Raw genomic sequence first — 19880 nt, forward strand, 5'->3', positions numbered from 1 at the left:
GCTTCTGGTATATCCCTCAGTTGAGGAAGTGCTCAGTCAAGGTGGGGAGAGGGGTTTCCCAGGAGGTCACACTGGGGATGGGTGTCAGTCTCCAAACTTCCAGAACAATGAGTAGGCCTGTTAAAAGTTCCCCCAGACCTGAGACAACATAGTTCTGCCACCTGCAAATGAAGATTGCTGAAAACTCCATTTTAATGGTGGAGCTGCAGCTGTTGGTAAGCAATCTACTTGTGCTGCCACCAGGTTTCACTGGCGTGTTTCAGAGGAGGTGTGAAACGCATGGGAAAAGTGTTAAAATCAGAAAGGCCTCTCAAAATGGGATTATAGAGGCACTTAACTGGTTGTTAAGGGCCTTAAGGGCCTATCCCGCCTCTTGGAGGTGGGATGGAGACGGGGTCAGAAAACTCGCATGTGGGAAAATTGCTCGGAGGCAGGATCGGGCCCACCCGCCAGTTTTTGCGATTTTAACACCTCACACGCCTCCATTCCCGCCTCCTCGGGCCTGGTAAAATCGAGCCTGTAGTCCTTCAGGAAGGTGTTGGATGTAAGATCACAGCAGAGAGAAAATATGATTCTGGATAAAAACCTATAGATTAGAGCCTCCTGGACTTGCCCGATTGAGCTTGAGGCGTCGCAAAGAAATTTTTGACAACGGATTGTAGAATTGGCTACAGGTCTCTGTGTTTTTATTTGCCTCTCCCAGAAGGTGAGGGTTGGGGGGAAAGAAGGGTGGGGACATGGGGATGAGTCCAGTAAGAAGTGGCTTGCTTTGGGCCAGATAGCTTTTTCTCACCTTGAGTATATAACATAACAATAACAATGCAAATATGTATACATATGCAAGGTTGAGCTGGATGAAAGATTGCACCACTCCATAAGAAACAGCTATTTTTGTTTGCAAAAGTTTATTCAACATATTATATATGTTGGCACGGTGGCATAGTGGTTAGCACTGTTGCCTCACAACGCCAGGGACCCGGGTTCGAATCCGGCCTCGGGTGACTGTCTGTGTGGAGTTTGCACATTCTCCCCGTGTTTGCGTGGGCTTCCTCCGGATGCTCCGGTTTCCTCCCACAGTCCAAAGATGTGCGGGTTAGGTTGATTGGCTATGGTAAATTGACCCTTAGTGTTAGGGGGATTAAATACGTGGGGTTATGGGGATAGGGTGGGATATGTGTTGGTGTAGTGGTTACGGGGATCGGGTGGGATATGTGTCGGTGCAGGCTCGATGGGCCGAAATGGCCTCTATCTGCACTGTGGGGTTTCTGTGATTCTGTGATATATATAATATATATTTTCCTAACAAGAGTTGGTTAGTTAAGGTTGGGTAAACCAATATCTTGTTCAGCTCACGGTAAACCCCTGTGATTTACATTGATGCACTTATTGGCCCAGTAATTCTGGGCACAACGCGTGAGTACGGACGGGGTACTCACGCGTGTGCCCGGAGGAATTGCCGGTTTTCAGCATGCACAACGCATGCGCTGAAAACCGGCATTTCCTGTCCTCTGACCCAAGGGGTTAAGAGGCAGAACGCACGCGACTGCACAGGCAGTGCGTGCGCAGTAAAATTCCTTTTTTTTCCCCCAGAGTTGCGCGCGTGTAAAGGCCTCCGGTCTTTACGCGTGGAAAAACAAGACATAAGTATTTAGTTTTTCAGGTAAGTGGACTTTTAGTACAATGTAGACATTTTTTTCCCACAGGTTTGTTATTTTTAAAGAATTTACAGGATGGTAAGTTTAGTTTTAGAACCTACTTTTTAAAAATTAATTTTTTTCAAAAAATTGATTAATTGTTTAAAACATTTTTAAAACTTATTTATAGTTATTATAATCAGTGGGATGTTTTTTAAAATTTTATTTAAAGTTGAAGTAGTGTTTTGGCAGCCCATACTTTTCATAAGTTTGACAGCTTTTACTGTCAAACTCATGAATGAGTTTCCCCTCCCCTGATTGGCTGCACAGTGCTCACCTGATCCCAGCCAGCACATCGCACTAACTACGCCGCTGGATCAGGTAAGCACATCACGCCGACATCTGAACCGGGCCAGTGACAGGAAATGCAAGCAGGCCCGGGCTTCAGATGTCGGCGCGCAGGGTGAGTGCACATCGGGGGCTTGCACACGCGGCAAGCCCCCGATCCTAATTTCAGGGCCAATATCAATTTAAATCATCAAAGCAATCTAACCTAGGATCAAAGGACCACCTCTGAACTTTCGATAAGCAGTTATTGTCTGAATTCTAATTATAAATGGAACAAACAAAATCCACAAATTTTTAATAGTCACTCAACCATGAGGAAAATAGGATGGAGCCAGTGTGGATAGACAGCTTTAGAACCAGGGTGGGTCATGGTTCAAGATCTATGCCACCTGTAATTTGGCACCTCCATGTGTAATCATGACCGTTCAGGTAGAGTGACCCAAAACTGCCCCTTCAATTGCAACTAATTTTCTCAAAGTGCAGGTGCTGAACGCAGGAGGATATGATCATTTTGTTATGTTCTCAAAGGAAGTAGGACTCCACAAACAAAGTTTGGGATATTCCCATGAGATGCGGACTTGGTTAGATGTGCTGATTTAAATCTGTTCCATGTTACTACACAAACAGGGCTCCAGATTATTATAGTGATACAGAACCTACATACATAAAGTGATTATAAAAGGCATGAGGGAAGCAAAGCTATATTCAGGTTAATATCAGTTGTCCCCTCACTTCTTAACACTTCAAATGTTTCCAAAATTTCAATAGTGTGTGAACTGTAAAAGAAAGCAGCCAAAGAACCACCTGCAAATCTACTCTAACACCCCTATCTGTGAATGTTTGGTAAACTTCAACAAAGTCACACATTCTTTCCAGACATTGGTATTATTATAGTTTTCGCCTAAGAAAGCACGGATGAGAGAAAACTAGGGCTCCCAGTAATAATAGGTCAATTTATTCCTCCCAACTAAAATTTCCAAGTTAAAAGACACATAACGGATGTTCTTTCAGTAAAGCTTTCATTAGTCATTTTATGAAGGATTTCAAAACAACGTTTACTGTGATCCTGATCCAGAGAAAAGGGTACTTGTGATAAGGTGGTCAGATAACCTTCAGCAGAGTCTACAAGAGGCATTAACCTAACCACTGAAGACTCATGATCAGTTGGTACCTACACACAGCTCAATTAGGCTAAAAGCTATCATAAAGCATTAATGTCCATTTCCTTCATTTACAGCATCTGTGAAGAAGGCTGAGGCTGACAGCAATGCAAACAGAGCCTTTTTTTCACTTTCACAGTCACTTTTATCCTACATCTGTAGAATTATTGGAGAATGAAAGAGAGCAGAAAATGAGATGGCTGTTCAAAGTGGGTGGTCTTGCTTTTCCCATCTAGTTAAAGAAAGGAAAAGATCTGAGCACAATGTGCTTTGTAAAACAATACCTGCTTGAATATCCCTCCATCTCTCCCCCCTTTTTTCTAAATTGGTTTCCATGCACAAGCATAAGGGCTTTTTGCCTTTATACACTTTCATTAATGTTCATCACTTACTCGCATGTTCAAGTAAAGATCCAATAAGAGAGAATTGATTTGAGTATTCATTGCCCTATTTTCTACATTATCACCTTTCTTTTCAGCCGTTGGCTTTCTTTATGATTAATAGCACATCTGGGTTCAATTAGGATTAGCAATGATGCAAACGAAAGTGTAGAGCTACAGCTTCAGTTACATTAGTTTGGTGCCGTGCTGCTGGATCCCAACGGATGGGTCTCCCACTGCCGGCGGCAAGCCCAAAGTAAACCTGCCAGATTGGCTATGGCCAGCTGCTGGGAAGATCTAGCTGCTGACCTCAGCTAAGGCTATTTCGTCAGGCGAGTGGGTCAATAATCAGAGGGCCATAGATTTAAAATCATTGGCAAAAGATCTGGAGGGGCGATGAGGAGAAATTTTTTCACTCAGAGTTGTCGGGATCTGGAACGCTCCACCTAAAAAGGTGGTGGAAACTGATTCCATAAATAATTTTCAAAGGGAGTTGGATGGGTCCTTGAGGATGAGGAACTTACAGGGTTACGGACAAAACGCAGGGATGTGGGACTAAGCACGACTGCTCTTTCAGAGAGCCGGCACAGGCATGACGGGCCGAATGGCCCCCTTCTGCGCTGTAAGTTTTTATGATTCTGACCCAGATTTTCCGGGGCCTATGATGGCGTACGCACAGTGGGCCTGATTTTTGGCTTGTGTGGGAAATGGTCGGGTTTCCCCGAATGTGGGGTTTCTGACACACAAAAAAATGTGTCAGCCAGCTCCACGCAAATTTCCCTCAAGTGGCCAATTAATTCCCAGCATGTGGGCAGCCTTGCTAATTGTCCAATTCGTGTCAGAAAGCCCCACAGTATGATGTCATCATTCGTGGTGCTTTCAAAGAGTCCAGCAAGCTTCTCCACCTCTGCAGGCTTCTCAGCCACTCTTGCACAATGGCAGAGGAGCCTGCACCAGCTGCTGCCAGCGGCAGAGGCCGAGCTGCGACCAAATTCAACGAGACGTCATTGCAGGCCTTGGTGGATGGGGTAAGGGCCCACAGGGAGGTCCTCTACCCTTGCTCAGGGAGGAAGAGGCCGCCCAAAGAGTCCACAGCTGCCTGGATGGAGGTGGCAGCAGAGGTAAACTCTCTGGGTGTCACCCGTCGCACCTGGCTGCAGTGCAGGAAGCACTTCCATGACCTTCACCGCACAGGGAAAGTAAGTATGAAGTTTCCATCACCCTCAACCTCATCCCCATTGCCTTTCCCCAACAGCACTCAGCTTCAGCAATCTCTTCTTCCACATCCCACTTCACAGTCACATCCATGCACCCTTACCCATTCCGTCTCTCTCTATGCTCACATTCACATAACTATTCCACCATCCAGTTTTGTAAATAGTTTTAATGCCATCATTTTCCTGTACATAAAAAATCTGGTGCCAGCTGCTGCAGTTATGGCGTCTGTCATTTGGCGAATGGGGATGTCACATAGAGGCCTTAGGATAACTTGCAGATGACTGCAAGCTGGTCAAAGTTGTTGGAAAGTGCAGGCATGGGCCACTGTCCATGGTCAGTTAAGAAGCAGTGAGGCTGCACTGTTTGATGTACCAGGCTACGCAAATCTGCCCAGGATGAGTGCGTTCCTTGCATTCCGCCCAGCAATGTTCTCGCGCGCTGGTGCCGCTGGTTGGTGGGCCTCTGCAGGATGCTTGTTTCTGTCCTCCTCCTCCTCCCCCTCCTCAGCATCATCCTCATCCGAGGCGGCTCTGTGAGGAGCCTCTCGGTCCTGCGGATTCGGCAAGCCACGACGCTGTGCCATGTTGTGAAGCACACAGCATACCACTACAATTTTGAAGAGCCTGGCTGATGAGTACTGTAGGGCTCCACCTGATCTATCGAGGCATCTGAAGCGCATCTTCAGCAATCTGATGGTTTGCTCGATAATGCATCTGGTGGTAATGTGGCTGGAGTTGTAGCGCTCCTCAGCTTCGCTGGCTGGTCTCCTCAATGGCGTCATTAGCCAAGAGCGCAGGAGATATCCCTTGTCTCCAAGTAGCCATCCTTGAAGTTCGTTAGGCGGACTGAATAGCGGAGGCACAGTAGACTGGCGCAGTATGAAGGAGTCAAGGCAGCTGTCAGGGAACCTAGCACAAACATGCAAAATCACCTTCTTGTGGTCACACACCAGCTGAACGTTAAGGGAGTGGAAGCCCTTGCGGTTGACAAAAACTCCTGGATCGTGGTGGGGTGCCCTAAGGGCCACATGTGTGCAGTCAATGACGCCCTGCACCCTTGGAAAGTCTGCCAGCTGAGCGAATCCATGCGCTTGCGCCCTCACACTTGTGCAATCCCTGGTGAAATGGATGTGATTGTGCGCGATGGCAAAGAGGGCATCGGTTACCTGTGTGATGCATGTGTGTGCGGCAGCCTGGGAGATGCCGCTGATGTCTGCTGCTGATCCCTGGAAGGAGCCTGAGGCATAAAAGTTGAGTGCGGTGGTGACTTTGATGGCCACTGGTAAGGAGTGTGGACCTGTTGCTCTGGGCTCCAGGTCTTGCCGCAGCATTGCGCAGATGTCAGTCACAACCTCTCGCGAAAGTCGGAGCCGCCTCTGGCACTGCTGCTCAGTCATGTTGAGGTAGCTGACCCTGTGTCTGTAGACCCTGTTTGGGGGGTATCTCCTGCACCGACGGCCTTCCATGCGCTGACCCCTTCTGGCCTGTGCTGCCTCAGGTGGGTGAGCCGCAGCCTGCCGGTGCTGCTGGTGTTGCTGGTGATGCTGTTGCTGGAGTTGCTCCAGCCTCCTCTGCTGTTGGAGATCCTTTAATGCCAGGAAGGGAAGGTACCAAAGGCCTCCCATGCTTCTGGCAGATGCCTCCATTGAGGAGGCGCTGAGTTAGGGTGGTGAGAGGGGCTTCCCAGGAGCTCACACTGGAGAAGTGTGTGAGGCTCCAACTTTCTACAGCTGTGCCTAAGCCTTCAAAATGTTCCCCCAAGCCTTCATCAACAAGGTCCTGCAGCCTGCAAATGCTGCCTGTTTAAATCTCTTCAGTCCTCATTGACCTGCAGCTGCAAGCAAGCCAGCCAACTGTTTTCACACCAGGTCTCATCAGCGGGGTTTCTCGCAGGCGTGGGGAAAGCCCCAAAATCACAACGGCCCCTCAAAATCTACTAAACAAGGTAATAATTGGTGACTTGTCTTCCGACGGCCAGGCCCACCAGCAGCGGGCGGGACTGAAGCGGGTCGCGGAGTAACGGCGGTCCGAAAGTCGGACGGGGCGGGGAATCAGGCGGGGGGGGCCGCGATTCGCTTTTTCAGCGATTTTCGCCCCCCTGCCGCCTGGAAAGCCACTCGACGGCTGGCAGAAAATCAGGGCCAGTGTGTGCGGTTGTAAGTGCCCTGCAAGCTCCGGGTTTCCGCATGTGCTACGCATGCGCAAAAACTCGGAACTTGCGATCTGTCAAGATTCTGCTTGACAGATCGTACCCATCTTCAGGAAATGGATATTCGCCGGCGCAGGGTTGGGCTACTGCCCAGTGAATGCCCACAAAACACTTACACATGGTAAAAGCAGGGTTAAGGCCTTCATTTACCAGCGTAAAGGTTTAAATAAATATTAAAATAACATTTTTTAAATGATTTAAACATTCAAAAACTTTTAAAATTAGTTTAGGTTATTTTTGGCCCCTTTAAAAATGTTTAAACTTATTTTTCAAAAAATTTAACTTTTGTTTTAAATGTTTAATTAAATTGTATTTTAATTAATTTTAAAAATGTGATGATTTATTTTTATTTAAGTCCTGTGAAAGTGTGTTTTTTAGGGCATTCCTATTATGCTTATGGGGATTCTGTGCGTAAATGGAATCCTCATAAGCATAATGGGGATCCCCCTTTGTGATTGGTTGGGCCGGCCCACGTGATCCCAGGGACGCTTGGGAACTGCATGCGTCCTGGGATACATGGGCCTTTAGGCAGGCGTACGCAGGCCCAGGAGATCAAGTCTTCGAAGGTCCGGAGCAATCAGGTAGGTGCGTAATTTGCTTGCGGTTCGGAGGCGTTCGCCCGCGGCACGCCTCCGACCGCAATTTCCGCCCCTCTTTGATCCTAAGGCAGTACATTTGCTTTGGTATTCTCGCTGGTGGTGCAAGACCCACACAGTAGGAACCAGTAGCACTAGCGCAGCACAAAAACTAAAGTGAAAGTAGCTGAGTTTTAAAACGAATGTTAAAAACTGGAGAACGAGAAACAAAATACTGGAGATGCTGGAAAACAAAAACAGAAAACACTGAAAACACTCAGTCAGGTAGCATCTGTAAAGAAAAGAAAATGTTAACATGTCAGGCATAACTCTTCATCAGAACTAGAGGTTTAATTTCCTGTGGTAGCACATTGCTTAACATGTATAAAATTCCTTTCAGTAACTGGGTCAACACAAAGGAATTTTCGGTGAACACTTTATCCAGTGAGCTAACAGAGTAAATGTTTGTAACAAACTGTATTGTTCTTGTGATGATTAACAAATAACTATTGCACCTTTTCCACTTGAGAAACATTCAGTTTAGAATTGAAGGGGGAAAAACTCAGTTGCTTTGCGCCTCCCATTAGCGCCCTAAGAGGTTTGCACTGCTCGCAAAATTGACCAGACATTTTGCGGCAGCGCTAAACACTACCGCCACGATCTGCTGCGCCTGCAGATCGTGACGTCAGTCGAGCATGCAATGCCCCAGTAGCGCCCCGGACCAGATATTGAGTGGCGCCCCCTGCCTTACCGCCTGCTGCTAACAACGACAGGTTGAGGAGAGCGTTTTGCAGTCGGGAAGGGACTGGAGGAGCGTTATTTAAAGGTGGCCGCTTCCTGCCTTTTTTTGTCGGCGACATTTTTGCTCCACACATTCAGAGAGAGAGAGACTTCTGGAGAGATTCAACGCTGAGTGATGGAGTTTTGGGTACTGAGCAGCACTTTGCAGGTTCATTTTGATTTGACCTTCCTTGCATCGATTTAGAAGAGACTATGCAGGTTGCATTCTGAGCTCTTTCCCTGGGCCTCTCCATTGTTCTTTCCAGCAGATTTGATGTACAGGTCTCTCCAGGCCGAGATTCAAGGCTGCAATGAGTAGGGTGTGGATGGAGAGCAAGATTGACCCTCCCCTTTAAGAATTGGCTGGCGCCAGTGTGTCTGTGTTCCATTGCTGACTGACATCACATGAGCTTTACCAGTGCTCAGAAGTAGCGCCTCACTCCTCTGTGTTAGCGCCTTAAGAGAGGTGTGTAGTGCCTGATTTAGCACTCCAATCACCTCCAGGGGCGATAAAAGCCAAGTTTGCAGTCGGAGGCGATAATTAACACACGACGCTAAACTTTGCGCCCGGCCGATAATTGCGCCCCAAACAGGGCGATACCGAATTTCTCCCCTGAAATGTCCAATAGCTGGATTTTGAATTCTGACTATTTAATATCAAAACTCTCAATTAGTCGACTAGATTTTCACTATCCAAATGCCAATTCAAGTGGTGCAGTGCCTTATTTAATACATTTTCCTGTTTGCCTGTCCCAGAAAACAACAACATATCTTGCTGGAAGCAAAAAGGAATAATTGAGTGCTCCAAAACAAGTAAAACTATTACGAATAGAGTATTTGCCTCCCAGGTGATTCAAGATTCTTTTCTTTGTTAAATGACCCTGTGCCAGTATAAAAATATAAATGAATTGTGTCAAACATGAAGCTGTCATATTGCGTTCCCAACACATTATAGGGCAAAGATATTGATAAATCCATGACCCTCAAAGACCTGTGAAATTATGTATATTTTTTTGAACCAACCTTTGAAGTGTATCTAGTCTCTTTTTTTTCTCTCCTGAGTCTTGCTGGAGTGCAGTTCCATGGAGGCTGGAAGCTCGTTGGAGTTTTACCCAAATTTTACTCTTCATGTATTAGCATTAACAATGAATGGTGGCAGCCTATTTATCCATAGGAGACACCAAGCTAAGCTCAATCCTGTTCTTAATGTTCACACACACTTTCCAGCACTTTGTTAGCAATAAGAGGTAGCCATTGCTGATGTATCCAACCTCTAGCCCAGGGGCACTGAACTCAATCGTGTCAAGACTGCTGCCCCAGCTAACTCAGCACAGATCGGGGATTGAAGCTAGGACCTTCTGGGCTTGTATTAAATAGGGTGGTGTCTTTATCTAATAGGCCACAACCGGAACTACCTAGGGGTATATTTGACTTTGTGTAAAGCTTAAAGAAAATTTATTTCACTGAATTATCAATATATAAACCACTGACAGTTTCGTTAAAAAAAATCTTCAACATTACACGCAGAAAAAAATATAACCTCTAGTCATTTTTAAGATCCGTAATAAATTCCTAAATGGTATCACATGATGTGGTTCAGTGGACAAGTGTAAAGTATGGTGTGGTAGTGAGATATAAGAAAGAAAAGAAAGACTTGCATGTATATAGCACCTTTCATGGCCTCAGGATGTCCCAAAGTGCTTTACAACCAATGAAGTACTTTTTGAAGTGCAGTCACTGTTGTAATGTAGCCAAGGAAGAGCCCCAGGTCTGATTTTCCAGTCTGGACTCAGTTAGCTGGTCTCAGCTAAGTGGATACAATAAGCCTCCGTGTCACTGGGATGGTGCAAAGAGGAATTCAGTCAGAGATCCCGCTTCTGATGTGTGTCCAGTGACCCCACCCCCTGCTGGAGATTGTGCAGCTGTGGACTTCAGGTGAGCACAGGATGTACCCCATATTCAATGGTTTGCCAACACTCACTGTCCAAGCTCGCACATGAAGAATGGCCATTGGGGTGAGGTATTGAGGTGCTGCTGGCACCATACCATAGCACGAGTCACTGCCTTTGGCAGAAAATTGAGGGGGAAACTGAAATGGTCACTTTTTTTTAAATTCTGAAATGGCGATTCAAAATGCAACCTGTAACAGTAAAATCGGCAAGATCAAAAATGCAAAACAGGAAAGCTCCCCTCAAAATGGCTGAAGCTGCAGAAATCTGGCACCTGCTACAGCTTCAAGGGCCAAGAAGCATTGTAGAACAACAACCATTTGCAGCTTCCATCGAATCTTCGGTGAAGAAACTATGGAGAAATGTACATAGATTGTGCTTTGGTCCACCTCGCCTAGCAAGTCTAGATGCCTGTTTCTAAAAACCATCATCACTGAGGTGGTAATAACAGAAACTGTGATGCAAGGCTTCATGCCATTATTCGCATCTCATTTAAATATACCAGCCCCCATTTGAGTGGGCGTTCCAAGCATCCAGCAGATTTGATGCCAGAAGAATGGGAGGAGAATCGGCATAATGGATTCCCACCCCATTTTCCACTCCACCTGCCCCAGTGCCGGCCAAAACATGGGTGAAGAAAAATAGGTGAAATCCTACCTTCAATATCAAGGCTCACAATTGAAGAATGGCAGTCTATTTCAGTGTGGTATTGGAAAATGATTGTTGCCCATGGGACCATGCCTAGCAAGGAGTCCATGTCTTCAGAACAGATAGAGGGGAGAGGTAAAAACTGAAGAAAAATGAGTTAGAAAAGACAGGTAAAATAGATATCTATGGAGTGAGCAGCATTGAAAAGTAAGAGCAAAAAGACAAGTGATGCGAGTTCTTTTTTAAAAGGAGTGGGTGACTAAAAGATTGAGGCCTAGAAATTGAGTTGACGCCGCGCCAGGGCTTTAGCGCCGGAAATTTAGCGCCGGCGCTAATTCCCTTGCGCGCGCCAAAAATTCAGTAGCGCCACGCCCAGATGGCTGCCGGCGCTACTGGCGGGTGTGAGCGCCTCCCAATGGGCGCTGAGTGCCGAATTGCGGCGCTAATCCGGCGCTGCGGCACCCGATGCGGTGCGGCAGGCTGGGGAAGTGCAGGCCTCCTCCTTCAGTTAAGGAGGAGCTGCCTGCACCCGCCCGCTGTCCGTTCAAATATTGAAAAAATGAGCCCGGCACCTCGGACAAGTGCCGGGCTTGCAGGCCAGACGCATCTGTTCCGCGGGGGGGGGGTGGAGGAGTCCGGGGAGGGAGGTGCGGGCAGGCAGCCGACGGGAAAGCGGCCGGCCGCCGCGCGACCTTAATGCGCCGGCGCTAACTCGGGGAAGACTCGGTTGCCAGAGTCTTAGTTGCGGCTGCCACGGGCGAGGCGGCCGCAACTGAATTTCGGCGCTGGGGCCCGTCGGCATGGCAACCGGGACGCTGCGCACACCGATGACGTCATCGGTGCCGGCGCAGCGCTACCGGCTTAACGCCGACGGAAGGGCCCCACTCAATTTCCCAACTGGCCATAACTCCGGCGCTAGGCCCTCTAGCGCCTCAAATGCGGCGCTAAGGCTACTCAATTTCTAGGCCTGAAAGTATGGCTGATTTGTGGTAATTTAATGGGTAAGTGACTGTTCGGGTGTTCAAATGTGGGTGACTGCGGTTTTGCACACTAACGGCTGGATTTTCTGAATGGGAAGCTTTTGGAGGCGGGACTGCTGCTTGCCAGCTTTCAATCCCGCCTCCATCAGCTTCTGGCCAACCAGCGGGATTTTCCCTGATTTCCCCAGCAGCGGGAAGAGAGTTAAAAAGTAATCAGAGTGTGACGTCACCAGGGAGCAGGTAAGTGATTGGTTGGTGAGTATTTCTCTTTTTTAAACTTAAACTCTGTAGTTTATAGTTACTAGGGTCTTTTCTGGTGTAGCAGGGACTGTTGGTAGACTATACAAGCGCCTTAGAGATATCTTTAATTGGGGATAGTAAATTAATTTAAATTACGTAAAGGGAAGGTCATGCCAGGTGAGCCCAGCCCCGTGATATGCTCCTCTTGCTCTATGTGGGAATTCAGGGACCCCGGTGCCCCTGATGGCCACGTGTGCCAGAGATGCATCCATCTGCAGCTACTAGCAGACCGCATTGAGGCGCTGGAGCTGCGGGTGGATGGGTTGTTGAGCATTCACAATGCTGAGAGGTTCGTGGATAACACGTTTAGTGAGTTGGTCACACCGCAGGGTAGGGCTGCACAGGAAGATAGGAAATGGGTGACCACCAGGCGGAGCAATAGAAGCAGGCAGGTAGTGCAGGAGACCCCTGTGACCATTCCCCTCTCAAACAGGTATACCGATTTGGATACTGTTGAGGGGGATGACTCACCAGGGGAAGGCAGCAGCAGCCAACTTCCTGGCACTGGGGGTGCTCCTGCTGCCCAGGAAGGGGGGAAAAAGAGTGGGAGAGCAATAGTGGTAGGGGATTCTATAGTAAGGGGAACAGATAGGCGTTTCTGTGGCCGTAGACGTGAATCCAGGATGGTTTGTTGCCTCCCTGGTGCCAGGGTCAAGGATATCACTGAGCGGCTGCAGGGCATTCTGGAGGGGGAGGGTGAACAGCCAGAGGTCGTGGTCCACATTGGTACCAACGACATAGGTAAAAAGAGGGATGAGGTCCTGCAGCAAGAATTTAGGGAGCTAGGTGAAGGATTAAAGAGCAGGACCTCAAAGGTTGTAATCTCTGGATTACTCCCGGTGCCACGTGCTAGTGAGTATAGGAATGGGAAGATAGAACAGATGAATGCGTGGCTAAAGGGATGGTGCAGGGGGGAGGGCTTTAGTTTCCTGGATCACTGGGTCTGCTTCTGGGAAAGGTGGGACTTGTACAAGTCGGACGGTTTACACCTGAACCAGAGGGGAACCAATATCCTTGCGGGGAGGTTTGCTAGCACTGCTGGGGGGGGGGGTTTAAACTAACTTGGCAGGGGGATGGGGTACAGAGTGGAGCTATAGCAGGGGGTGATTTACAGCCAAATACAGAGGAAAAAACAAGGCAGAGCAAATATGTGAAGGCAAAAGGGAACATGGCAGGGCTGGAAGGCATTTATTTTAATGCAAGGAGTCTTGCAAATAAGGTGGATGAACTGAAGTTGTTGTTGAACACATGGGAGGACGATATTGTTGCTATCACGGAGACATGGTTGAGGGAGGGTCAGGACTGGCAGCTCAATATTCCAGGGTATAGAATCTTCAGGCGAGACAGAGGGGGGTGTAAAAGGGGAGGGGGTGTTGCAATATTAATTAAGGAATCAATTACTGCTGTAAGGAGGGATGATATATTAGCGGGTTCCTCTAATGAGGCCATATGGGTAGAACTTAAAAACAAAAAGGGGGCAAGCACTTTGCTGGGAGTGTACTATAGGTCCCCAAACAGTCAGGGGGAGCTAGAGGAACAGATATGTAGGCAAATCTCAGAAAAGTGCGAAAATAATAGGGTAATAATAGTGGGGGATTTCAACTTCCCCAATATTAATTGGGATAGTCAGAGTGTGAAAGGTTTAGAGGGTGCAGAATTCTTAAAGTGCATCCAGGAGAGCTTTTTGAGCCAACATGTAGAAAGTCCTACAAGAGAGGGGGCGATACTGGACCTAATTCTGGGGAATGTGGCCGGGCAAGTGGTGGAAGTGTCAGTAGGAGAGCATTTTGGCGACACTGACCATAATTCGGTGAGATTTAAGGTGGTCATGGAAAAAGACAAAGACGGCCCGGAAATAAGGGTTCTAAATTGGGGGAAGGCCGATTTTAATATGATAAGGCAGGATCTGGCCAAAGTGGACTGGGAGCAGCTACTTATAGGAAAATCTACATCAAAACAGTGGGAGACTTTCAGAAGGGAAATAGAGAGAGTACAACGCCAACATGTTCCTGTAAAGGTCAAGGGGGGGACCAACAAGCAAAGGGAACCTTGGATGACAAGGGATATACAAAAATGCATTAGAAATAAAAGGGGGGCTTTTGGCAGTTACAAAAGACTAAAGACGGAAGAAGCCCTAGAGGAGTACAAAAAGTGCAGGGGCATACTTAAAAAAGAAATTAGGAGGGAGAGGAGGGGCCATGAAATAACACTGGCGAGCAAAATAAAGGAAAATCCTAAGATGTTTTATAAGTATATTAAGGGCAAGAGGATAACCAGGGAAAGGGTAGGGCCCATTAGGGACCAAAGTGGCAATCTGTGTGTAGAGCCAGATGATATAGGCGGGGTTTTAAATGAATTTTTTGCATCTGTGTTCACTATGGAGAGAGACGATGCAGACATAGAAATCGGGCAAGGGGACTGTGACATACTTGAACATATTAGCATCGAGAGGGAGGAGTTGCTAGCGGTTTTAGCAGGCCAAAAAGTGGATAAATCCCCAGGCCCGGACGAGATGTATCCCAGGCTGCTGTGGGAGGCAAAGGAGGAGATTGCAGGGGCTCTGACACAAATTTTCAGAACCTCTCTGGCCACAGGGGATGTACCAGAGGACTGGAGAACAGCTAATGTAGTACCATTATTCAAGAAGGGTAGCAGGGATAAACCAAGGAATTACAGGCCAGTGAGCCTAACATCTGTGGTAGGGAAATTATTGGAAAAAATTCTGAGGGACAAAATTAGTCTCCACTTGGAGAGGCAAGGATTAATCGGGGATAGTCAGCATGGCTTTGTCAAGGGTAAATCATGTCTGACAAATCTGATTGAATTTTTCGAGGGGGTGACTAGGCGGGTGGATGAGGGAAATGCTGTGGATGTGGTTTACATGGACTTCAGTAAAGCTTTTGACAAAATCCCGCATAGGAGACTGGTCAAGAAGGTAAGAGCCCATGGGATCCAGGGTGCCTTGGCGCGTTGGATCCTAAACTGGCTGAGTGGCAGGAGGCAGAGGGTGATGGTCGAAGGTTGCTTTTGTGACTGGAAGCCTGTGACCAGTGGGGTACCTCAGGGATCGGTGCTGGGTCCCTTGTTGTTTGTGATCTACATAAATGATTTGGATGAGAATGTAAAAGGTATGATCAGTAAGTTCGCAGATGACACGAAAATTGGTGGGGTGGTAAATTGCGAGGAGGAAAGCCTCAGGCTACAGGACGATATAAACGGGTTGGTCAGATGGGCGGAAAAGTGGCAAATGGAATTTAACCCTGAAAAGTGCGAGGTGATGCATTTTGGACGGACAAATAAGGCAAGGGAATACACAATGAGTGGTAGGACCCTAGGAAGTACAGAGGGTCAGAGGGACCTTGGTGTACATGTACATAGATCCCTGAAGGCAGCGGAACAGGTAGATAAGGTGGTTAAAAAGGCATATGGGATACTTGCCTTCATTAGCCGAGGCATAGAATATAAGAGCAGGGAGGTTATGATGGAGCTGTACAAAACGCTGGTGAGGCCACAGCTGGAGTACTGTGTGCAGTTCTGGTCGCCTCACTATAGGAAGGATGTGATTGCCTTGGAGAGGGTGCAGAGAAGATTCACCAGGATGTTACCTGGGATGGAGCGCCTCAGCTATGAAGAAAGACTAAACAGGCTGGGGTTGTTTTCCTTGGAGCAAAGAAGGCTGAGGGGGGACCTGATTGAGGTGTACAAAATGATGAGGGGCATAGATAGGGTAGATAAAGAGGAACTTTTCCCCTTAGTAGGGGGGTCAATAACAAGGGGGCATAGATTCAGGGTAAGGGGCAGGAGATTTAGAGGGGATTTGAGGAGGAACTTTTTCACCCAGAGGGTGGTTGGAATCTGGAACTCACTCCCTGAAAGGGTGGTAGAGGCAGGAACCCTCACAACATTCAAGAAGCATTTGGATGAGCACTTGAAATGCCATTGCATACAAGGCTATGGACCAAATGCTGGAAAATGGGATTAGACTGGACAGGGATGGATGGGCGGCGCAGACATGATGGGCCGAAGGGCCTCGTTCTGTGCTGTAAAACTCTATGACTCTATGACCTTGTTAAGCCCGCCCAGTGGGCTCAGCAGGCCAATTAGAGGGAAGTCAGTGACAGAGCACGTCAATGTATGCCGTGTCATCTGTCAAGGACTTTTGGAAGAAGAAATGTCATTGTTTTACAGCTCTGTGAAGCTGACATTCTGTGTAGTTTGATGAGTCCTTGTGTTCAGGACTCATCAAACCTTTCTACTTTGCAGAAATCAGCTGGCTGTTGGATCAGAGGATCCAACAGCCAGTCTGTGATCTCTACAATGGAGATGTCGGGGACTCCGGCTCCACAGCGGCTGAAGGCTGTAGGCAGAAACAAAGGAAAGTTAACATTTTCTAACACGTTACACTCACCTCACATACTTACCACTCCACACTTGCATCCATCACTCACCTCTACATCGCACTTTCAGACCCCTCCGACCCCCGCAGACCTCCTACACCCCAGCGGGGTTTCCCCAGGTCGGGAAGCCCGCACTTCAGCACGAAAAATGGGGATAATCCTATTTTCTGCCTGTTAACTACCTGTTAACAGGCAGTTAATAGGCTTTAATCCCTTCCCACCTCGAAGGAGATGGGACCCGGGGCTGGACAGCTTCCCGCCTCCTGGCAAGAGGGCACGGGGGCGGGTTTGCCACCCGCCCCCAAATTCTGCAACTTTCCCGGCAGTCCTGCCTCCATACCTGCCTCCTCGGGGCTGAGAAAATCCAGCCCTAAGCATCTGCAACAAGTATAAATACTTTGGGACGAGTACTTTTTTCCCCTGGAACATGTCCAAGAGGTAAACATTGTTTTGCTAATTATTTATATTGCTGCAGTGTGCTTACTTGGGCTGTCTGACTTGCTGGGAGTGTGAGATCATTGAATTTATTCTAAAATGGGCACAAGCTCCATTAAGGGCCACAAAAGTATACAAATGAATGAACATACACAGACAAACTTGTATTTATATAACACCATTCATGGACTCAGGATGACCCAAAGCGCTTCACAGCCAATGAAATGTGACCACTATAGTAATGTAGGGAAATTAATTTCGAGGACCTGCAGGCATGATGTGACATTGTACTTGTTCCATATCGCAGGTTTCTCCAAAATGTAGTGCAGCCTTGGCTCAGTGGTAGCACTTTACCTCTGAGTCAAAAGGTTATTGGTTCAAGCCCCACTCCAAAGACTTGAGTACATAATCTAGGCTGACACTTCAGTGTAGTACTGAAGGAGTGTCAGAAGTACCATCTTTCGATGAGACATTAAACTAAGATCCTGTCTGCCCTTTCAAGTGGACATGAGAGATCCCATGGCGCTATTAGTGGAAGAGCATAGGAGTTCTCCTGGTGTTATGGACAACATTTATCCCTCAACCAACATCTCTAAAACAGTTTAATTGACCATTTATCTCATTGGTGTTTGTGGGACTATGCTGTGTGCAAATTGAGTGCCACTTTCCCTACATTACAACACTTCTAAAGTACTTCAATGGCTGTGAAATGCTTTGGGACATCCTGAAGTTGTGAAAGGCACTATATAAATGCAAGTTCTTTCTTTCTATTAAAGATGGGTGTAGACATGCTGGCCCCCATCCTCAATTGCACAGCCTTTATGAAGAGAAAGGGGTACCATTCAAATAACGTGCAGGTGTTCTGTGACATGCACAAAGTGATACAATTGAATGCATACTACTCCGATAGCAGTCATAATGCCTTAATTTTATGGCAATCCACTGTTACAGTGTAGGAGTAAGAAGACTGGACAGAAGGCTTATAATCCCAAAAATGAAAAGAAGAGCCTTGGGTCAGTGGTAGCACTCTTGCCTCTGAATCAGAAGACAATTGTGTTCAAGGCCCAGTCCAAAGGTTTAAGCACCTTGAGACATCCTGAGGCTGTGAAAGGCACTATATAAATGCAAGTTGTTTCTTCCTTCTAATTTGATATAATGAGGCCAGGAGAAGCTACCTGGATCATAGGGTAATAGAAGTTCTGATGCTTGGACAGATCGCTACAGCCTGCCAAGGTGTCATAGCACTATTTGAATAAGAGCAAGGGAGTTCTCCCGGTGTCCTGGTCAACATTTATCCCTCAGCCAACACCAAAAACACATGAACTGGTCATTTAGTTCATTGCTGTTTGTGGGACCTTGCTGCACTCAAATTGGCTGCTGCATTTGCTACATTACAACAATGACTACACTTCAATAGTATTTAACTAGCTGTAAAGCACTTTGGGATGTCATGAAAAAAATACTTTATTCTATTGCCTGTTAAAGTTGAATCAAGACCACTTAAATTGTCTTCCGCTTTCTCCATTGTCCATAGCAATCCTGGTCGCCCATATAAAATGGTCGCAATGAACCTGTGCAACTGAAACACCAGAAATGATGTTGGAAAATGAGGCAAATGCTAAAGTGGGCAAAAATTTGGCATTACAAATCTCCTTGTCATTGTGCCATCCACCTCATTAGCACCACAATATTATACAATGACCAGTTGAAAAATTATATTTAACCGTCAAACCAGACGTGATATTGTCGATTGGGACTGACTTAAGAACACTTATTAGCCCAGAGGAGAACAAGTCAAACAGCTATTGTAAATTATTTCACAAATAGCTCACATTTCCTCCTAATTACTCCAAAAATCTGAAGGCTGAAATATATTCAACAATGTTTTTGTTGCTACAGGTATACTAAACAATTAGATTGCAGGTGTTAGGTGGTCAGGCACTTTTTGGCACATGTTAGATGTCCTTAGAGGAAAATAAATTCCCTGAGCATTTTCTACCACTTCCTGATATAGGAAATTCCACTGGAAGCAAGTTAAAACATCCAATTGTGCAATTAATCAGAGTTAATTGCAACCCTTATTTCCAGAAAGGCACAGTACAAAAATCTGTCAGCAATTCTTATTGAAAGATTTGCCAGATAATGTCAAAAGTACTAAGACTAAAGTTTACAAACAGTGAAGGTGATTTTTGTCTCACTACTGTACTACTGCTCAAAACAGGACAGTAGGAGGAACAAAATCACATGGGACAAAGAATGACCAACCTACCTCTGATTGTCTGCCTGTTTCCAAATTTCGGGTGGACCTTGGTTTGGGTAGCCAGAGCCAGGGCGTAAACAGGCAGGGTCCTAATCGATATATGCAAACCAGGGTCAAATGACATTGTCAAGACCCCTGTGTCATTTTCATCTCTGCCCACATTGCTATCGCTAGTGAAGCCGCCCACAAACCAAGTTGGGAAACAGCCATTTCAAGCAATATTTATGCAGGGATCCTTACCTGCACCCAAGTCAAATGCTGGAAGGTTTTGGGAGACATTTTGTTTGTGTTACATTGTGTTTCTCTACTAGTTACACAATTTGAAAGTACTTGTAGTTGTTCAGAACATTGTAGCTGTACAATGTTCTGAACTCTTAAGCGACTTCTGGCAGCGCACGTTTTTTCTTCATTGGGGTCCTTCTGGCAATTCCACCCTGACGAGAGGAGGACGAGGAGGACTAGTAGGAGGAAGACCAGCAGGAGGAGGAAGCAATAATCAGAGCTGCAGTTGCTGGGAGAGCAAATAAAACAAGGCGTGCTCGTAGGAATCCTACCCTCCCAACAGCGTTTATAGGCCCAAGACGACATCCTTGTAGTTCTCTGAGTCG

The sequence above is a fragment of the Somniosus microcephalus genome, chromosome 3 (genome assembly GCF_052327205.1).
Source record: "Somniosus microcephalus isolate GS21.2 chromosome 3, FLI_Smic_1.0, whole genome shotgun sequence".
NCBI classification, from domain to species: Eukaryota; Metazoa; Chordata; class Chondrichthyes; order Squaliformes; family Somniosidae; genus Somniosus; species Somniosus microcephalus.